The sequence below is a fragment of the Oncorhynchus mykiss genome, chromosome 3, assembly GCF_057628025.1.
Source record: "Oncorhynchus mykiss isolate SJ-2025 chromosome 3, ASM5762802v1, whole genome shotgun sequence".
NCBI classification, from domain to species: Eukaryota; Metazoa; Chordata; class Actinopteri; order Salmoniformes; family Salmonidae; genus Oncorhynchus; species Oncorhynchus mykiss.
The window spans coordinates 90,797,530-90,818,835 of record NC_143024.1 but is presented as its reverse complement, the minus strand read 5'-3'; the positions used below and the strand labels follow the sequence as shown (position 1 = coordinate 90,818,835).

At 39.1% G+C, this 21,306-nt stretch overlaps 1 long non-coding RNA gene across 2 annotated transcripts in view; it reads right to left on the bottom strand.

The window, feature by feature from the left end:
* Positions 1–16,412, bottom strand: part of LOC149984723 (uncharacterized) — a 159,691-nt gene extending 143,279 nt beyond the window's left edge. For both annotated transcript variants that reach the window (XR_016494884.1, XR_016494885.1), the window contains exons 1-2: positions 15,768–16,412; positions 15,338–15,399 (exon numbers count right to left, since the gene is read on the bottom strand). This is a non-coding gene — a long non-coding RNA (uncharacterized LOC149984723). The remainder of the gene's footprint in view (positions 1–15,337; positions 15,400–15,767) is intronic.
* Between the last annotated feature and the right edge of the window lie 4,894 nt (positions 16,413–21,306).

Genomic DNA, 21,306 nt, shown 5'->3' with positions numbered 1-21,306 from the left:
GGGTGTGTTTGTGTTTGTGAACAGAGCCCCAGGACAAGCTTGCATAGGGGACTCTTCTCCAGGGTCATCTCTCTGCAGGTGATAGCTTTGTTATGGAAGGTTTGGGAATCGCTTCCTGTTAGGTGGTTGTAGAATTTAACGTCTCTTTTCTGGATTTTGATAAGTAGTGGGTATCGGCTTAATTCTGCTCTGCATGCATTATTTGGGGTTCTACGTTGTACACGGAGGATATTTTTGCAGAATTCTGCATGCAGAGTCTCAATTTGGTGTTTGTCCCATTTTGTGAAGTCTTGGTTGGTGAGCGGACCCCAGACCTCACAACCATAAAGGGCAATGGGCTCTATGACTGATTCAAGTATTTTTAGCCATATCCTAATTGGTATGTTGAAATTTATGTTCCTTTTGATGGCATAGAATGCCCTTCTTTCTCAGATCGTTCACAGCTTTGTGGAAGTTACCTGTGGCTCTCTCTCTCTTTCTCTTTATCTCGTCCTCTCTCTCTCTCTCTCTCTTTCTCTTTATCTCGTCCTCTCTCTCTCTCTTTCTCTTTATCTCATCCTCTTTCTCTCTCTCTCTCTCTCTCTCTCTCTCTCGCTTTATCTCGTCCTCTCTCTCACTCTCTCTCTTTATCTCGTCCTCTCTCTCTCTCTCTCTCTCTCTCTCTCTCTCTCTCTCGCTCTCTCTCTCTCTCTCTCTCGCTCTCTCTCTCTCTCTCTCTTTCTCTTTCTCTTTCTCTTTCTTTATGTGTATGTTTATGTGTGTCTCTGTGCGTCTCACTCTCTAATTTTGCGCCCTCACTCTCCATTTCTCTCCCCCTCTCGCTTTCTCACTCTCTCGTCTTCTCTCTCTCTCTCGCCTCCCTTGCCTTCTCTCTCTCTCTCTCACCCGCTCTCTCACCCGCTCTCTCTCACCTTCTCTTTCTTTCTTTCTTTCTTTCTTTCTTTCTTTCTTTCTTTCTTTCTTTCTTTCTCTCTCTCTCTCTCGCCCTCTCTTTCTCGCCTTCCCTCTCTCTCGTCCTTCTCTCTCTCTCTCTCGCCCTCTCTTTCTCGCCTTCTCTCTCTCGCCTTCTCTCTCTCTCGCTTTCTCTCTCTCTCGCCTTCTCTCTCTCGCTTTCTCTCTCTCTGTGTGTCTCTGTCTCTCTGTGTCTCTGTGTCTCTCTCGCTCGCTCTCTCTCTCTCTCTCTCGCTCTCTCTCTCTCTCTCTCTATTTCTCTCTCTATTTTTCTCTCTATTTCTCTCTCTATTTCTCTCTCTCTCTCTCTCTCTTTCTCTTTCTCTCTATACATGCCTCTTTCTTTATGTGTATGTTTATGTGTGTCTCTGTGTGTCTCACTCTCTCATTTCGCGCTCTCACTCTCCATTTCTCTCCCCCTCTCGCTTTCTCACTCTCTCGTCTTCTCTCTCTCTCTCGACTCCCTTGCCTTCTCTCTCTCTCTCTTGCCCGCTCTCTCACCCGCTCTCTCTCACCTTCACTTTCTTTCTTTCTTTCTCTTTCTTTCTTTCTTTCTTTCTTTCTTTTTTCTTTCTTTCTTTCTTTCTTTCTCTCTCTCTCTCTCTCGCCCTCTCTTTCTCGCCTTCCCTCTCTCTCGTCCTTCTCTCCCTCTCTCTCGCCCTCTCTCTCTTGCCTTCTGTCTCTCTCGCCTTCTGTCTCTCTCGCCTTCTCTCTCTCTCGCTTTCTCTCTCTCTCGCTTTCTCTCTCTCTCGCCTTCTCTCTCTCTTGCCTTCTCTCTCCCTCTCCTCTCTCTCTCTCCTCTCTCTTGTCGTAGATAAACAGTCTTCAGCACATCTTCTGCAAGTGCCAATCACTCCGAATTAAAAGTGCAAATTAAAATCAGCCTCAAATGCTTAATTACGGCCCTGACTTGACTGCGAAGCGTGAAGGATTGCGGGTTGAGAGACATGAGTGCAATCACTTACACACACAGTCATGTTTGAGGCTGTGCGCACACCCATATAGTTTGTGCTTCCCATACATTTTTCTGATTTCGTATAACGATACCACATTCACACAAACAATTAAACACATTGCATCTGTGCGTTTCGGACTCCCCCAGTCTATATCTAAACACATTTCTCAATAAACATTTTCAGCTCATGTCTGGGTAACTTTCATACAGTATCTTCACACCTCCCGTGTGTCCCTGACAAACAGTCCTCTGCTGTTTGTCTGAAACGCACAACGTTTTAGAGTATGAACACCTACTGTTGGATTGGAAAGGAAAAACGCAAACAAATATCACACTAACACGACTCACATAAACAAAGCCAATCATAAATATGACACATTTACAGAAATGTTAACGGATGTGTCTAATAAATAATAAACACATATAATGAAGACTACAATTAGCATATGCTACACAGCAAACGTGTCATATATTATACAATTCTATCTATCTATCTATCTATCTATCTATCTATCTATCTATCTGTCTGTCTGTCTGTCTGTCTGTCTGTCTATCTATCTATCTATCTATCTATCTATCTATCTATCTATCTATCTATCTATCTATCTATCTATCTATCTATCTGTCTGTCTGTCTGTCTGTCTGTCTGTCTGTCTGTCTGTCGTCTGTCTGTCTGTCTGTCTGTCTGTCTGTCTGTCTGTCTGTCTGTCTGTCTGTCTGTCTGTCTGTCTGTCTGTCTGTCTGTCTGTCTGTCTATCTATCTATCTGTATATCTGTCTGTCTGTCTGTCTGTCTGTCTGTCTGTCTGTCTGTCTGTCTGTCTGAACCATGAGACACTAACCTGAGAATGTCTTGCTACAGTGCTGCCTTGGAAACAGAACTGATCCGAGAGAGACAAGACCGATTGTACATATTCAACTCCAACCACACCTGTGTGTTGACGTGGCCCTCACCTAAAGGGCTCTACACATCAACCCTGTGAACCAGCCCGACTACAGTCTATAAACCCACGTTATTATTACTAACCAAACATATTTAAACAGTGAGACCGGCCCGAATGGTGATGGATTTGAAAATCCATTTGAAAAACCACAAGCTCACAACGCATGCACTGCACATGTGGCCAACTTGCAGTTACTGTATTTCACTCAAACAAACACACACACACACACACACACACACACAACACACACACACCCAAACATTGGAGGGAGGCTGTGCGGTGGATGGTGAGTGGGTTTAAGGGATTGGACAGTGTTGACTTTGCCTTGAACCAGCAAAGCCTCCCAGCTGCCTCACTCATCATACTGAGAATACTTCCTATCACTGTGGAAAATCAGCCAGCGCATGGCAGAACATATATCACCTCTCTCCTCCGTCCTCCATCCCTCCTCCTCCCTCTTCTATCCTCCTCTCTCCTCCCTCCTCCCTCCATTCTCCTGCCTCCTCCATCCCTCCTCCTCCCTCTTCTATCCTCCTCCCTCTATCTCTCTGTAATTGCTCCTTTCCCCAAGTAGGGAGGTTTTTATTGGGTCTTTGTGAAGGATGTTTTCAGAATTTTTTGGGGGGGATATTGTTTTTTTTATATGTTATCCAATTGTACAGCTGCATATTTGACGACCACAATTCATTTTTAAGTGCTCTCTTCAAGGACACCAGAGTAGTGTACTAGAGCATTGTCCTCACTTATGGTTCTAACCAGCATTGTATTCGCACTTAAATCCATCTCCAGAACTGCACCACAACAACAAACAAAACATATAAAAATGCTATGTACATTTGCTTTATTTGATGTGCTTGGACAGAGAGAGAGAGAGAGAGACAGAGAGAGAGAGAGAGACAGAGAGAGAGACAGAGAGACAGAGAGAGAGAGAGGACAGAGAGAGAGAGAGAGACAGAGAGAGAGAGAGAGACAGAGAGAGAGAGAGAGAGACAGAGAGAGAGAGAGACAGAGAGAGAGAGAGAGAGAGACAGAGAGAGAGACAGAGAGAGAGAGAGAGAGACAGAGAGAGAGAGACAGAGAGAGAGAGAGAGAGAGACAGAGAGAGAGACAGAGAGAGAGAGAGAGAGAGAGAGAGAGAGAGAGAGAGAGAGAGAGAGAGAGAGACAGAGAGAGAGAGAGAGAGACAGAGAGAGAGAGAGACAGAGAGAGAGACAGAGACAGAGAGAGAGACAGAGACAGAGAGAGAGAAGACAGAGACAGAGAGAGAGAGAGAGAGAGAGAGAGAGAGAGACAGAGAGAGAGAGAGAGAGAGAGAGAGAGAGAGAGAGAGAGAGAGAGAGAAAAAAAGCTATAGCAGCATTACTGGATGTTGGAGCCTTTAGGTGTGAAAGGAGCCACACACTGACTATAGTCGCAGTCGGATGGAAGAAGTCAAGGAGAAACTGGGGCCCAACAATTCCCAGTCAAGACTCCCAAACACAATTCCCAGTCAAGACTCCCAAACACAATGCCCAGTCAAGACTCCCAAACACAATGCCCAGTCAAGACTCCCAAACACACTGCACAGTCCAGATTCCCAAAGACAATCTGCCCAGTCAAGACTACCAAACACAATGCCCAGTCAAGACTCCCAAACACAATGCCCAGTCAAGACTCTCAAAGACAATCTGCCCAGTCAAGATTCTCAAAGAGAATCTGCCCAGTCAAGACTCTCAAAGACAATCTGCCCAGGCAAGACTCCCAAACACAATGCCTAGGCAAGACTCTCAAAGACAATCTGCCCAGGCAAGACTCCCAAACACAATGCCCAGTCAAGACTCTCAAAGACAATCTGCCCAGTCAAGACTCTCAAAGACAATCTGTCCAGTCAAGACTCTAAAAAGACCATCTGCCCAGGCAGGCCTCTCAAAGACCATCTGCCCTGGCTCATGTAGAACATCTACTAATGGATGTTTTGGGATAAACAACACAACCCTGTTCTAACCTGATCACATTCAACGTGGATTAGATGAGGCTCCATTGTTTTCCTCAAAACATTCCACACTTCCACACATTCCACTTCTCTCTCCAGCTAGATCTCATGGCTTAACACATAACCTGACCTGAACTGAGAGCTAGAAGCACAGACATGGGCCTCCCGAGTGGCGGAGCGGTCTGAGGCACTACTGCCTTGGGTTTGATCTCAGGCTGTGTCACAGCCAGCCGTGACCCGGGAGTCCCATAGGGCGACGCACAATTGACCAAGTGTCATCCAGGTTAGGGGAGGGTTTGGCTGTGGGGCTTCATTGGCTCATAGCGCTCTAGCGACTCCTTGTGGTGGGCAGGGCGCCTGCAAGCTGACTACAGTCAAATCAAATCAAATCAAATGTATTTATAATGCCCTTTTTACATCAGCTGATATCTCAAAGTGCTGTACAGAAACCCAGCCTAAAACCCCAAACAGCAAGCAATGCAGGTGTAGAAGCACGATGGCTAGGAAAAACTCCCTAGAAAGGCCAAAACCTAGGAAGAAACCTAGAGAGGAACCAGGCTATGTGGGGTGGCCAGTCCTCTTCTGGCTGTGCCGGGTGGAGATTATAACAGAACATGGCCAAGACGTTCAAATGTTCATAAATGACCAGCATGTCGTCAGTTGAATGATGTTTCCTCTGTCACATTGGCAAGGCTGGCTTCCGGGTTATGCGAGCAGTGTGTTAAGAAGCAGTGCGGAATGGCAGGTCATGTTTCGGAGGACAAAATTGTAACTACCAATCAGGGAGATAAAAGGGTTTTACACTCTTTCCTCAGCCAAATTCCATAGCTTTTCTTTTGATTGATTGAGGGTCAGTTACGCTAGCAAGCAATGAAGTTGTTGTTTTAACTGGGTGCATGTGTGCACTTGCACAAACTGCTACTCATGTGGATGGCAAATTCAGATTTTTAGGAACACACTGAAAAGTAACTTGACACTGGATTATAATGACAAGAACCAAGTCACATTGAGCGAGAAGGGGACGTACTGAAGGCAAAAGGTCTATAACCGTTAGCTAACGTTAGCTGTGGATGGTGAACAATCAACATGTCTTGTGTGCTAGCTAAAGCTAGCATTAGCTTTGGATGGTGAAAAATCAACATGTCTTGTGTGCTAGCTAGCTAACTGTTTCTTATTTTTATTAGCTACAGTTTGTGTTGTGATTCACACAGCCTGTCAGCCCACTCTGTGGTGTACACAGGTACGCATGGTCCTAAATCCAGCCGGATAAACACTCCAAACAGCCTACCTGACCACTTGGAGGTGTCCACAAGGTCCTAAAGCACACTGTTGTCCTGTTTTGTATCACATTACAATGATAAAACTGGGGGGAGACAAAAAGATAATTTCAGAATGTGGGGGACATGCCCCCCCCCCATCCCCAGTGAATGTTTCGCCCCTGAGCACAACTGTAAGTGCTCATACACAACAATACATGACTAGACTGTCTACAAGTCCAGCCCTCCTCAAACCTTTCATATTTTTGCTAACAGCATCTCAATATCCCATTAGTGACTCTTGAGTGTAACAAAACATTTACCAGTCTACTGTACCCTTCTTTGTTTACAGATGAACATGGTGTATTGTATGGTTACACATCCTCATGATCAGTCTTCATGTCTTTCCAGGAGACTTGCAGTACAAACAAATCTTATGCAAGAGTTCGAAGCAGTGGGTGGTGAAGAAAGTGTACGAGAGGCTTGTCCATCTGGCGGTGGAGTACAGAAAGGACCAGACGGTTGTCTACAAGGAGCCAGAGTCACAGGCCCCCCCCCCCCCCCCCCCCAAATCCAACGTCCCTGCCAACATCACCACAGCTTGTTAAATCAGCTGCCATTACCCAACACAAGAAGAAGTTCACCAGCTGAAGAACATTCTGGAACATTCAACTAACACAACATCCATATTCACTTAGACTGATGTTGTTGTATAATAGTTTAATCCCTAGTATACTGTCCACTGAATTATGGTATAGACATTGCTAGCTGTTGTACATACAGTGTATAAAATTGTGTTTTTACATCATATTATTGACAAGTGTCTAAATGATTCCTGCCACATCAGAAACCAGTAAAGCGTTGACTGCAACGTCTTCATCAATTCATTGAGATATTCATTACATGTATTCAGATAAACCAGCTTCAATCTTACTGCTAAAACAAATGATGCACAGAGTTGATGTATCATTTAAACTAATTTGTTGGCAAGTAAACATGTTTTATTAAAACAGTAGATTACTCTGTCAATATAGCAAATAAGTAGAGATGGCTTGTTATTCAAGACAAAGTTTATTTGCTCCGGAGACCGAGGTGAATTTACACAGCAGTTTACGGGAACAGTTATTGCGGCGTATGACATAGTATATACAGTCGAAGAAAAATATACTACTAACGTCTGTAATAAATACTACAGTACGACAAAGGGAATACTTGCATGTGGTGTGTTTGGGTGATGCAGTGAGGTGTTCTGTGTCACTTCGATTCAAAGGGGAGTTTGTTGCTAAGGAACCTTTCACATCTCTTGAGAGTCGCCAACATCTTTGTATCCAAGCATTATTGTCTGTGAGAGAAAGACGGAAACGCCATTACACATTCATGGGCAATCATCGTGTACGTTAGCTAGCTAGCTACAACGCAGAAGGTATTCCAAGACTAATAAGTCAGTGAAGCCAAAGTCATTCACCATCATTGTCAAAACATTTATACAGTTTTGTGCACTAGCAGGTAGCAGGTTAGCCTAGCTGTTAGAGCGTTGGACTTGTAACTGAAAGGTTGCAAAATCGAATCCCCGAGCTGACAAGGTAAAACATCTGTCGTTCTGCCCCTCAACAAGGCAGTTAACCCACTGTTCCTAGGCCGTCATTGATCTTAACTGACTTGCCTAGTTAAATAAAGGTAAAATAAAATAAAATAATGAGAGGCATTGAGGCTAGCTAGCTAGCTATAATGTTAGACTACAGTACATTATATGTATAGCAAACAACAAAGCTAGTGAGCTATACTTGGCTAGCTTGGCTTGGAGTGGTTATAGCAAGCCCCGCTATGACCAAATTGTACTGTATTGAAAAACACTGCCTCTGTTTAAAGATAGCTAAAACAGTTAAACACGTTACTCATTTGTCATTTACCTTCCTGAGTCCTGTTCCAGCTGGTCTGGGCTGCAACAACCTATCTACAATACAACACATTATTACACCACTTCTCTACCACTATATATCTACAATACAATACATTATTACACCACTACTCTACCACTATATATCTACAATACAACACATTATTACACCACTACTCTACCACTACATATCTACAATACATTATTACACCACTACTCTACCACCATATATCTACAATACAACACATTATTACACCACTTCTCTACCACTATATATCTACAATACAATACATTATTACACCACTACTCTACCACTATATATCTACAATACATTATTACACCACTACTCTACCACTACATATCTACAATACATTATTACACCACTACTCTACCACTACATATCTACAATACAATACATTATTACACCACTACTCTACTACTATATATCTACAATACAACACATTATTACACCACTACTCTACCACTATATATCTACAATACAACACATTATTACACCACTACTCTACCACTATATATCTACAATACAACACATTATTACACCACTACTCTACCACTATATATCTACAATACATTATTACACCACTTCTCTACCACTATATATCTACAATACAACACATTATTACACCACTATATATCTACAATACAACACATTATTACACCACTACTCTACTACTATATATCTACAATACAACACATTATTATACCACTACTCTACCACTATATATCTACAATACAACACATTATTACACCACTACTCTACCACTATATATCTACAATACATGACATTATTACACCACTACTCTACCACTATATATCTACAATACATTATTACACCACTTCTCTACCACTATATATCTACAATACAACACATTATTACACCACTACTCTACCACTACATATCTACAATACAACACATTATTACACCACTACTCTACCACTATATATCTACAATACATTATTACACCACTTCTCTACCACTATATATCTACAATACAACACATTATTACACCACTACTCTACCACTACATATCTACAATACAACACATTATTACACCACTACTCTACCACTATATATCTACAATACAACACATTATTACACCACTACTCTACAACTATATATCTACAATACATTATTACACCACTACTCTTCCACTATATATCTACAATACATTATTACACCACTACTCTACCACTATATATCTACAATACATTATTACACCACTACTCTACCACTATATATCTACAATACATTATTACACCACTACTCTACCACTATATATCTACAATACAACACATTATTACACCACTACTCTACCACTATATATCTACAATACATCACATTATTACACCACTACTCTACCACTATATATCTACAATACATTATTACACCACTTCTCTACCACTATATATCTACAATACAACACATTATTACACCACTACTCTACCAATATATATCTACAATACATTATTACACCACTTCTCTACCACTATATATCTACAATACAACACATTATTACACCACTACTCTACTACTATATATCTACAATACAACACATTATTATACCACTACTCTACCACTACATATCTACAATACATTATTACACCACTACTCTACCACTATATATCTACAATACAACACATTATTACACCACTACTCTACTACTATATATCTACAATACAACACATTATTACACCACTACTCTACCAATATATATCTACAATACATTATTACACCACTTCTCTACCACTATATATCTACAATACAACACATTATTACACCACTACTCTACCAATATATATCTACAATACATTATTACACCACTTCTCTACCACTATATATCTACAATACAACACATTATTACACCACTACTCTACCAATATATATCTACAATACATTATTACACCACTACTCTACCACTATATATCTACAATACAACACATTATTACACCACTACTCTACCAATATATATCTACAATACATTATTACACCACTACTCTACCACTATATATCTACAATACAACACATTATTACACCACTATATATCTACAATACAACACATTATTACACCACTACTCTACTACTATATATCTACAATACAACACATTATTATACCACTACTCTACCACTATATATCTACAATACAACACATTATTACACCACTACTCTACCACTATATATCTACAATACATCACATTATTACACCACTACTCTACCACTATATATCTACAATACATTATTACACCACTTCTCTACCACTATATATCTACAATACAACACATTATTACACCACTACTCTACTACTATATATCTACAATACAACACATTATTATACCACTACTCTACCACTATATATCTATAATACATTATTACACCACTACTCTACCACTACATATCTACAATACAACACATTATTACACCACTACTCTACCATTATATATCTACAATACAACACATTATTACACCACTACTCTACCACTACATATCTACAATACAACACATTATTACACCACTACTCTACCACTATATATCTACAATACAACACATTATTACACCACTACTCTACCACTATATATCTACAATACATTATTACACCACTATATATCTACAACACATTATCACGCCACTATATATCTACAACACATTATTACACCACTACTCTACCACTATATATCTACAATACAACACATTATTACACCACCACTCTACCACCATATATCTACAATACAATATTACACACTACTCTACCACTATATATCTACAATACATTATAACACCACTAATCTACCACTATATATCTACAATACAATACATTATTACACCACTACTCTACCACTATATATCTACAATACAATACATTATAACACCACTAATCTACCACTATATATATATAATACAACACATTATTACACCACTACTCTACCACTATATATCTACAATACATTATTACACCACTACTCTACCACTATATATCTACAATACATTATTACACCACTACTCTACCACTATATATCTACAATACAATACATTATTACACCACTACTCTACCACTATATATCTACAATACAACACATTATTACACCACTATATATCTACAATACAACACATTATTACACCACTACTCTACCACTATATATCTACAATACAACACATTATTACACCACTACTCTACCACTATATATATAATACAACACATTATTACACCACTACTCTACCACTATATATCTACAATACAACACATTATTACACCACTTCTCTACCACTATATATCTACAATACAACACATTATTACACCACTACTCTACCATTATATATCTACAATACAACACATTATTACACCACTACTCTACCACTATATATCTACAATACAACACATTATTACACCACTACTCTACTACTATATATCTACAATACATTATTACACCACTACTCTACCACTATATATCTACAATACAACACATTATTACACCACTACTCTACCACTATATATCTACAATACATTATTACACCACTACTCTACCACTATATATCTACAATACATTATTACACCACTTCTCTACCACTATATATCTACAATACAACACATTATTACACCACTACTCTACCATTATATATCTACAATACAACACATTATTACACCACTACTCTACCATTATATATCTACAATACAACACATTATTACACCACTACTCTACCACTATATATCTACAATACATTATTACACCACTATATATCTACAACACATTATCACGCCACTATATATCTACAACACATTATTACACCACTACTCTACCACTATATATCTACAATACAACACATTATTACACCACCACTCTACCACCATATATCTACAATACAATATTACACACTACTCTACCACTATATATCTACAATACATTATAACACCACTAATCTACCACTATATATCTACAATACAATACATTATTACACCACTACTCTACCACTATATATCTACAATACAATACATTATAACACCACTAATCTACCACTATATATATATAATACAATACATTATTACACCACTACTCTACCACTACATATCTACAATACAACACATTATAACACCACTAATCTACCACTATATATATATAATACAATACATTATTACACCACTACTCTACCACTACATATCTACAATACAACACATTATAACACCACTAATCTACCACTATATATATATAATACATCACATTATTACACCACTACTCTACCACTATATATCTACAATACATTATTACACCACTACTCTACCATTATATATCTACAATACAACACATTATTACACCACTACTCTACCACTATATATCTACAATACAACACATTATTACACCACTACTCTACCACTATATATCTACAATACATTATTACACCACTACTCTACCACTATATATCTACAATACATTATTACACCACTACTCTACCATTATATATCTACAATACAACACATTATTACACCACTACTCTACCATTATATATCTACAATACAACACATTATTACACCACTACTCTACCATTATATATCTACAATACAACACATTATTACACCACTACTCTACCACTATATATCTACAATACAACACATTATTACACCACTACTCTACCACTATATATCTACAATACATTATTACACCACTACTCTACCACTATATATCTACAATACAACACATTATTACACCACTACTCTACCACTATATATCTACAATACAACACATTATTACACCACTACTCTACCACTATATATCTACAATACATTATTACACCACTACTCTACCACTATATATCTACAATACAACACATTATTACACCACTACTCTACCACTATATATCTACAATACAACACATTATTACACCACTACTCTACCACTATATATCTACAATACAACACATTATTACACCACTACTCTACCACTATATATCTACAATACAACACATTATTACACCACTACTCTACCACTATATATCTGCAATACAATACATTATTACACCACTACTCTACCACTATATATCTACAATACAACACATTATTACACCACTACTCTACCACTATATATCTGCAATACAATACATTATTACACCACTATATATCTACAATACAACACATTATTACACCACTACTCTACCACTATATATCTACAATACAATACATTATAACACCACTACTCTACCACTATATATCTACAATACAAAATATATAATACCACAATACAGCAGTTTGAGAACAGTATGTGTGTGTGTAGAGTGTGTGTGTGGTAATGTGTGTGTGTATCTCTTCAGAGTCTGTGTTTTTGTATAAAGTATATTTGTAACATCTATTTGAAATCAGATTTTTGTGGTTAAATCTCAACATTCAATTGGCTGCCATCCCAAAGGTAATGAGACCAATAACATGTTCAACTCCAGTTTCCCCTTTTCCCCTCCGTTGCATGTTTGTTCATTCCTCTGGGAGATACTCAGAAGATTTTCTGCTATCTTCTACCATGCTTTTTTGAGTCTGTGACTTTATTCTTAGAGTGACATCCTGGAGCTGTGTCGGTGTTTTCGAGGTATTCTAGTGTCTAGTTGTCTGTCTGTTGGAATACCTCACACACAAAAAAAGATAACTTGTGTACTCTGGGGTCAAAGCTGTCTACACATGTTCATCGACGTGCAGTAGTTATGTTTGGTTTGTTTTGTAAAATTGTTTAATTAAAAAAAAAAAATGTAAGGTTTGGATTTTTGGAGTGGATTTTACATACCTTTGCTGTGAGTGGTGTACACTAGAAGGACTCAGTTTTTGATGAGAATGTTGTTAACAGGGTGATATGTCAAGGTACATTAGAGAAGAGAAGTAGAAGGTCGGTCCAGACAGGTTTATCAGGCTACTCTCTGAATATTATTTGCATTATATTGCTACAAACCTTGTCCGTATGTCAAGCATCAGAGCCAATGCTGGTCCGTAAAACAAATACACAGGCGTCTTGTTTCATGGTCTAGTTTCAGCGTCTTGTTTCATGGTCTAGTTTTCAGCGTCTTGTTTCATGGTCTAGTTTTCAGCGTCTTGTTTCATGGTCTAGTTTCCAGCGTCTTGTTTCATGGTCTAGTTTCCAGCGTCTTGTTTCATGGTCTAGTTTTCAGCGTCTTGTTTCATGGTCTAGTTTCCAGCGTCTTGTTTCATGGTCTAGTTTTCAGCGTCTTGTTTCATGGTCTAGTTTTCAGCGTCTTGTTTCATGGTCTAGTTTTCAGCGTCTTGTTTCATGGTCTAGTTTCAGCATCTTGTTTCATGGTCTAGTTTTCAGCGTCTTGTTTCATGGTTTAGTTTCAGCGTCTTGTTTCATGGTCTAGTTTTCAGTGTCTTATTTCATGGTCTAGTTTTCAGCGTCTTGTTTCATGGTCTAGTTTCCAGCGTCTTGTTTCATGGTCTAGGTTTCAGCGTCTTGTTTCATGATCTAGTTTCATGGTCTATACAAGGGAGAAGCACTGTTTTTAATGACCAGAGGAACATTTGACCCCCAAACGTTGGTAAAGCTGTACATGTACATGTCATTATATTATGAACAATGAAACACAGTCTGGGTTCTAAAAGGAAACAGCTTCTCATTAATTCATTACCTGAAGTATACAGACTTTGTAATGTTGGTGACTGTCAGATACAGTGTTGTCTGTGTGTTTGTGTGTGTGTGTGTGTGTGTGTGTGTGTTTTGTTTTACTTTGGTTTTACGATCCTTGTGGGGACGAGACGTTTATGATTAGGGTTAGGAGTTAGGTTTAGGATTATGATTAGGGTTAGGAGTTATGTTTAGGTTTAGGTTTAGGATTAAGATTAAGGTTAGGAGTTAGGTTTAGGATTAGGTTTAGGATTAAGATTAGGGTTAGGAGTTAGGTTCAGGTTTAGGATTAAGATTAGGGTTCGGTGTAGGATTAGGATTTAGGTTTAGGGATAGGAATTTGGGGTCAGTGTTAGTTGTTGGGGAAAATATAATTTAAATCAGTTGTTTTGTCCCCACAAGGATTTATTAAAAATCTATATATATTTGACCTTTATTTAACCTTTCTGATCTCCCCATCCCGGATCCGGGATCGTGAATACAGACTCAAGCTCATTACCATAACGCAACGTTAACTATTCATGAAAATCGCAAATGAAATGAAATAAATATGCTAGCTCTCAAGCTTAGCCTTTTGTTAACAACACTGTCATCTCAGATTTTCAAAATATGCTTCTCAACCATTGCAAAACAAGCATTTGTGTAACAGTATTGATGGCTAACGTAGCATTTAGCATTAGCATTCAGCTGGCAACATTTACACAAAAAAACAGAAAAGCATTCAAATAAAATAATTTACCTTTGAAGAACTTCAGATGTTTTCAATGAGGAGACTCTCAGATAGCAAATGTTCAGTTTTTCCTGAAAGATTATTTGTTTAGGACAAATCGCTCCGTTTTCTGCGTCACGTTTAGCTATGAAAAAACCCCTGTATCCAGGATTGTGTAAATCTATCAGCAAGCTCATTAGCATAACACAACGTTAACTATTTATGAAAATCGCAAATGAAATGAAATAAATATGCCATCTCTCAAGCTTAGCCTTTTGTAAACAACACTGTCATCTCAGATTTTCAAAATATGCTTCTCAACCATAGGAAAACAATAATTTGTGTAAAAGTAGCTAGCTAGCGTTAGCATTTCGCGTTAGCATTTAGCGTTAGCATTAGCGTTAGCATTCAGCATGCAACATTAACAAAAACATAAAAGCCTTCAAATAAAATCATTTACCTTTGAAGAACTTCTGATGTTTTCAATGAGGATACTCTCAGTTAGATAGCAGATGCTCAGTTTTTCCAAAAAGATTCCTTGTGTATTAGAAATAGCTCCGTTTCATACATCACATTTGGCTACCAAAAAAAATCCGAAAATTCAGTCCTCAAAACGCGAACTTTTTTCCAAATTAACTCCATAATATTGACTGAAAACATGGCAAACGTTGTTTAGAATCAATCATCAAGGTGTTTTTCACACATCTCTTCATTGATACATCGTTCTTGGACACATGCTTTCTCCCCTGAATCAAATGGTAAAGTAGAAGCAGCTGGCAATTGCGCACCGAATTCGACGCAGGACACCAGGCGGACACTTGGAAAATGTAGTCTCTTATGGTCAATCTTCCAATGATATGCCTACAAATACGTCACAATGCTGCTAAGACCTTGGGCGAACGACAGAAAGTGTAGGCTCATTCGTTGCGCAATCACAGCCATATAAGGAGAGAATGGAAAACAGAGCTTCAGAAATTCTGCTAATTCCTGGGTGATGCATCATCTTGGTTTCGCCTGTAGAATGAGTTCTGGGGCACTTACAGACAAAATCTTTGCAGATTCTGAAACTTCAGATTGTTTTCTTTCCAAAACTGTATATGCATAGTCGAGCATCTTTTCGTGACAAAATATCGCGCTTAAAACGGGAACGTTTTTTATCCAAAAATGAAATAGCGCCCCTAGAGCTCTAACTGGTTAACTAGGCAAGTCAAGAACAAATTATTATTTTCAATGACAGCCTAGGAACGATGGGTTAACTGCCTTTGTCAGAACAACAGATTTTTACCTTGTCAACTCAGGGATTCAATCTTGCAACATTTATGGTTACTAGTTCAACGCTCCAACCACTAGGCTACCTGCCACCCCAAGGATAATTAAACAAATGTGTGTATGAGTGTGTGCCAGTGGTGGTCTGATCCTTTTCACATGAGGGAGGACAATTACATTTATATGAGCATGGCCTTATTTCTATTACAGCATATTGGATGACTGTTATTCATATTCCAATCACCCAGTTCAATGTAGCAGTGATAGGTTTAGGCTACTACGTCATACTCAAATTTTGCCTAAACCCATCATGATGTAACTACAACCTAGCCTATGAATGAAAGTTTACAACGTAGGTGAACAGGTCAAAATAATGGTTTTCTTCCTGGGAAGGAGAGGAGGACTAAAATGCAGCGTAGGTCGTGTTCAACATGTTTAATAAAGACGATAACGTGAACACTACACAAATACAAAATAACAACCGTGGCAAAACCTGAAACAGTCCTATCAGGTGCAGAGAACACAAAGACAGGAAACAACCACCCACAAACCACAACACAAAACAGTCCTATCAGGTGCAGAGAACACAAAGACAGGAAACAACCACCCACAAAACCCAACACAAAACAGTCCTATCAGGTGCAGAGAACACAAAGACAGGAAACAACCACCCACAAAACCCAACACAAAACAGTCCTATCTGGTGCAGAGAACACAACGACAGGAAACAACCACCCACAAACCCCAACACAAAACAGTCCTATCAGGTGCAGAGAACACAAATACAGGAAACAACCACCCACAAACCCCCCAACACAAAACAGTCCTATCTGGTGCAGAGAACACAAAGACAGGAAACAACCACCCACAAACCCCCAACACAAAACAGTCCTATCTGGTGCAGAGAACACAAAGACAGGAAACAACCACCCACAAACCCCCAACACAAAACAGTCCTATCAGGTGCAGAGAACACAAAGACAGGAAACAACCACCCACAAACCCCCAACACAAAACAGTCCTATCTGGTGCAGAGAACACAAAGACAGGAAACAACCACCCACAAACCCCAACACAAAACAGTCCTATCTGGTGCAGAGAACACAAATACAGGAAACAACCACCCACAAACCCCAACACAAAACAGTCCTATCTGGTGCAGAGAACACAAAGACAGGAAACAACCACCCACAAACCCCCAACACAAAACAGTCCTATCTGGTGCAGAGAACACAAAGACAGGAAACAACCACCCACAAACCCCAACACAAAACAGTCCTATCTGGTGCAGAGAACACAAAGACAGGAAACAACCACCCACAAACCCCAACACAAAACAGTCCTATCTGGTGCAGAGAACACAAATACAGGAAACAACCACCCACAAAACCCAACACAAAACAGTCCTATCTGGTGCAGAGAACACAAAGACAGGAAACAACCACCCACAAACCCCCCAACACAAAACAAGCTACCTAAATATAGTTCCCCCATCAGAGACAATGACTAACACCTGCCTCTGATTGAGAACCATATAAGGCCATACATAGAAACGGACAAACTATACACACAACAGAGAATGCCCACTCAGCTCACGTCCTGACCAACACTAAAATAAGGAAAACACAAAAGAACTAGGGTCAGACAATTTGGATTAATTAAGGTGTCAGACAGTGACACATCCAATACCGCCTTGCACACTCTTGCCTGCCTCTATCTGATCTAGGGTGCAATCATTAGTCTAAGAGTTGCAAACAAGACTGGACAAATTCAGGTACGTTTATCCCTGTTTCGTTGTCTGCTTCCGTTCAAGAAAAGTTTTTCAACAGAATCGTCAGAATGAATACTCCACTGTTCACTGCAATTACACAGTTAGTTCACTTTCGTAGCAGCCATGTACAAACAGCATGATCACTTTACACGTTGTATAATTAATATGCATCTTCGCGTGCTCCTCCTCTCACCTTTTCCCTTCGTTTGTGGACTTCTGTCCACAACACATCAGCTGGTTGTGACCAAGCGACAAAACCTTTCCATTCCAAACCTTCATAACATTGCCATTACACACAGCTTATGTCATTGTCACCATATTAGCTAACCTTAAAGTCAACATAGTTACTAGAACTAACACGGCTGTAAACCGATACAATCATTCCGGACTGTGCACAGTCAGCAAGCAGTTTAGCAGTTGTACCGCAGGTCCCAGTGGTGAGAAATTAATAAAACCAAAAGCTTACTTTGATATGGAAGAGTTTCAGTGTTTTTTACAGCCAGCTAGGTAACATAGCATACCTCTCTATTTGAGCCAGTTGTTTGAGTAGTACTGTTAGCTGCCTTCGCTAGCTAAGTAAGTTACTCTCACAAACACAATGGTGTTCTCCGTTTTGCTCTACGATCCCCACAAGTGTCCCAGGAACAAATTGAAGTCTTGTTATGTGTTAATGTTATGTGCCGTATGAGATCCCCATACTTCATTTTCTTAACAGTGTTGTTAGCTATTGAGTTTTAAAAGTATTTTTGGTGCCTACTTAGATCAAAACGAGACTATAGCGTCCATAAAGTGACCCCTGGACTTAAAATATTCCAGATTGACTATGTTTATAGGTGAGATAGTTTTGTATTGCTCTCTCGTGCTCATTTCTGTCCACCAGCAAAGCGCTAACTCTTTGTAGCAGTTTTGCTAATGCTGACATATATTTTTTGCCAATTCTCAGTTCTAAAACTAGGCCAGAAACAAAACACCACAAGCCAGCCAGTCACCATAAGAAGTGTTGAGAACAAACCTAGACTACTATAAATAGCTAGCTATGCGTTGGAACTAAACCAGAGGTTAACTTTTTTATGGCTGCAGGGGCAGTATTGAGTAGCTTGGATGAAAAGGTGCCCGTTGTAAACGGCCAGCTCCTCAGTCTCAGTTACTAATATTTGCATATTATTATTAGTATTGGATAGAAAACACTCTGATGTTTCTAAAACTGTTTGAATTATGTATGTGAGTATAACAGAATTCATAAAGCAGGCAAAAACCTGAGAAATGTCACTTCCTGTTTTTTTTCTGAGGTGGCAGATTTTCAAGCAAGCTCTCATTGAAATTACAGCGAGATATGGATGAGTTTTCACTTCCTACGCCTTCCACTAGATGTCAACCATCAATATAACTTTGTCTGATGACTCGAATGTGAAGGGGGGGTTGAATGACACAAGAAATAGTCACCACTGCCACGAGTTGACCATGCGTTCACTATGCGCGTTCACAGGGGAAGGACTTGCGTTCCACCGGTCATCTGAAGTCATTCTAATTCTCCGGTTGGAACGTTCAAGATATATGTAAACTACATTCTAAAGATTGATTCAGTACATCGTTTGACATGTTTCTACTGACTGTTACGGAACTTTTGGACATTTCGTCATGTTATAGTATAGTTATAGTCACATGCTTTGTGACTTTGGAATTGTTTACCGAACGCGCTAACCAAAGTAGCTAATTGCATTAAGGAGAGGTATATCTAGAATTCCATATGTATAACTAGAATACAGTCAGATGAGAGATAACGTTGGGAAAAAAAGTGAGGAAATGTTTGTCAAGAAAAGTTTTTAAAAAATATATAATTCCGAAGTCATCCGTGTAAACAAACAAAAAAGTGAATGTCCTTTGCCTTCTATAGCCAGTTAGCTAGCCAACTAGCTAGCCAGTAACAACTCAATGTTGACAATAACATATATCCCACATTCTTCCAAAAAAGCATAAGTACGATCACTAAACCTTAGTCAACACCAAACCTTGGGAAACTGCTACACTATCAAATTATAATACATAATTCAATGGACATTGCTCATTTAACGTTAGTTACTCCGTACAGTCAAGTTGGCTTGCTTGCTAACGTTACGTGTGCATCCAGATTTCGGACTGTAACAGCTGCTAGTCTCGACCAAGATTAGCCAAGCCTCGGCAACGCTTTTGGAAGGCTGGTTGGACCAGCACGGGAAAGTTGAGCATAGTTCAGTGTGTACATGTTGTGCTCTTTCACAAAGTTGTAAAAGGAAAAGAAACTGGCTACTCTTTCGCTGACTGATGTAGCTGGCAAGGTAACTGCTGTATAACTTCTTCATTCACCTCAGTGGAGAGGGGCTGGATCATTAGCTAACGTTACATGTCAGTTACAATAGGTGGATTAACTTCTTATGGCTGCCATCCCGTTAACGGGATAATTGTCATCAACAACCGCTGAATTGCATAGCACCATAGACTAGATTTCATGAATATAAATATTTTTAGTAATATTATTTGAATGTGGCGCTATGCAATTCAATGGTTGTTGATGACAACTAAATGTTACAGCCCCTCTCCACTGGGGGGCTGTAACATTTAGTTGTCATCAACAACCGCTGAATTGCATAGCGCCACATTCAAATAATATTACTAAAAATATTCATATTCATGAAATCTAGTCTATGGTGCTATGCAATTCAGCGTAACGTTAGCTAATGTTACAGCCCCTCTCCACTGAGGTGAATGGAGAAGCTATGCTAGCTAGTAGCTACAACAACCAGGTCAGCTCTAGCCTACAGTTATCTGTCAGATAGCGATATGAGGTGGCTATTATTACTATATAACAGTTGATTGTATGGACATGTTTTGCAGTCTTTGTATTGACACATTTCAGAAGTACATTAACTTCACAACTTTTGCCAGTTGATGTACCATTAGAGAGAGTTCTGAAAGTTGGCTTCTA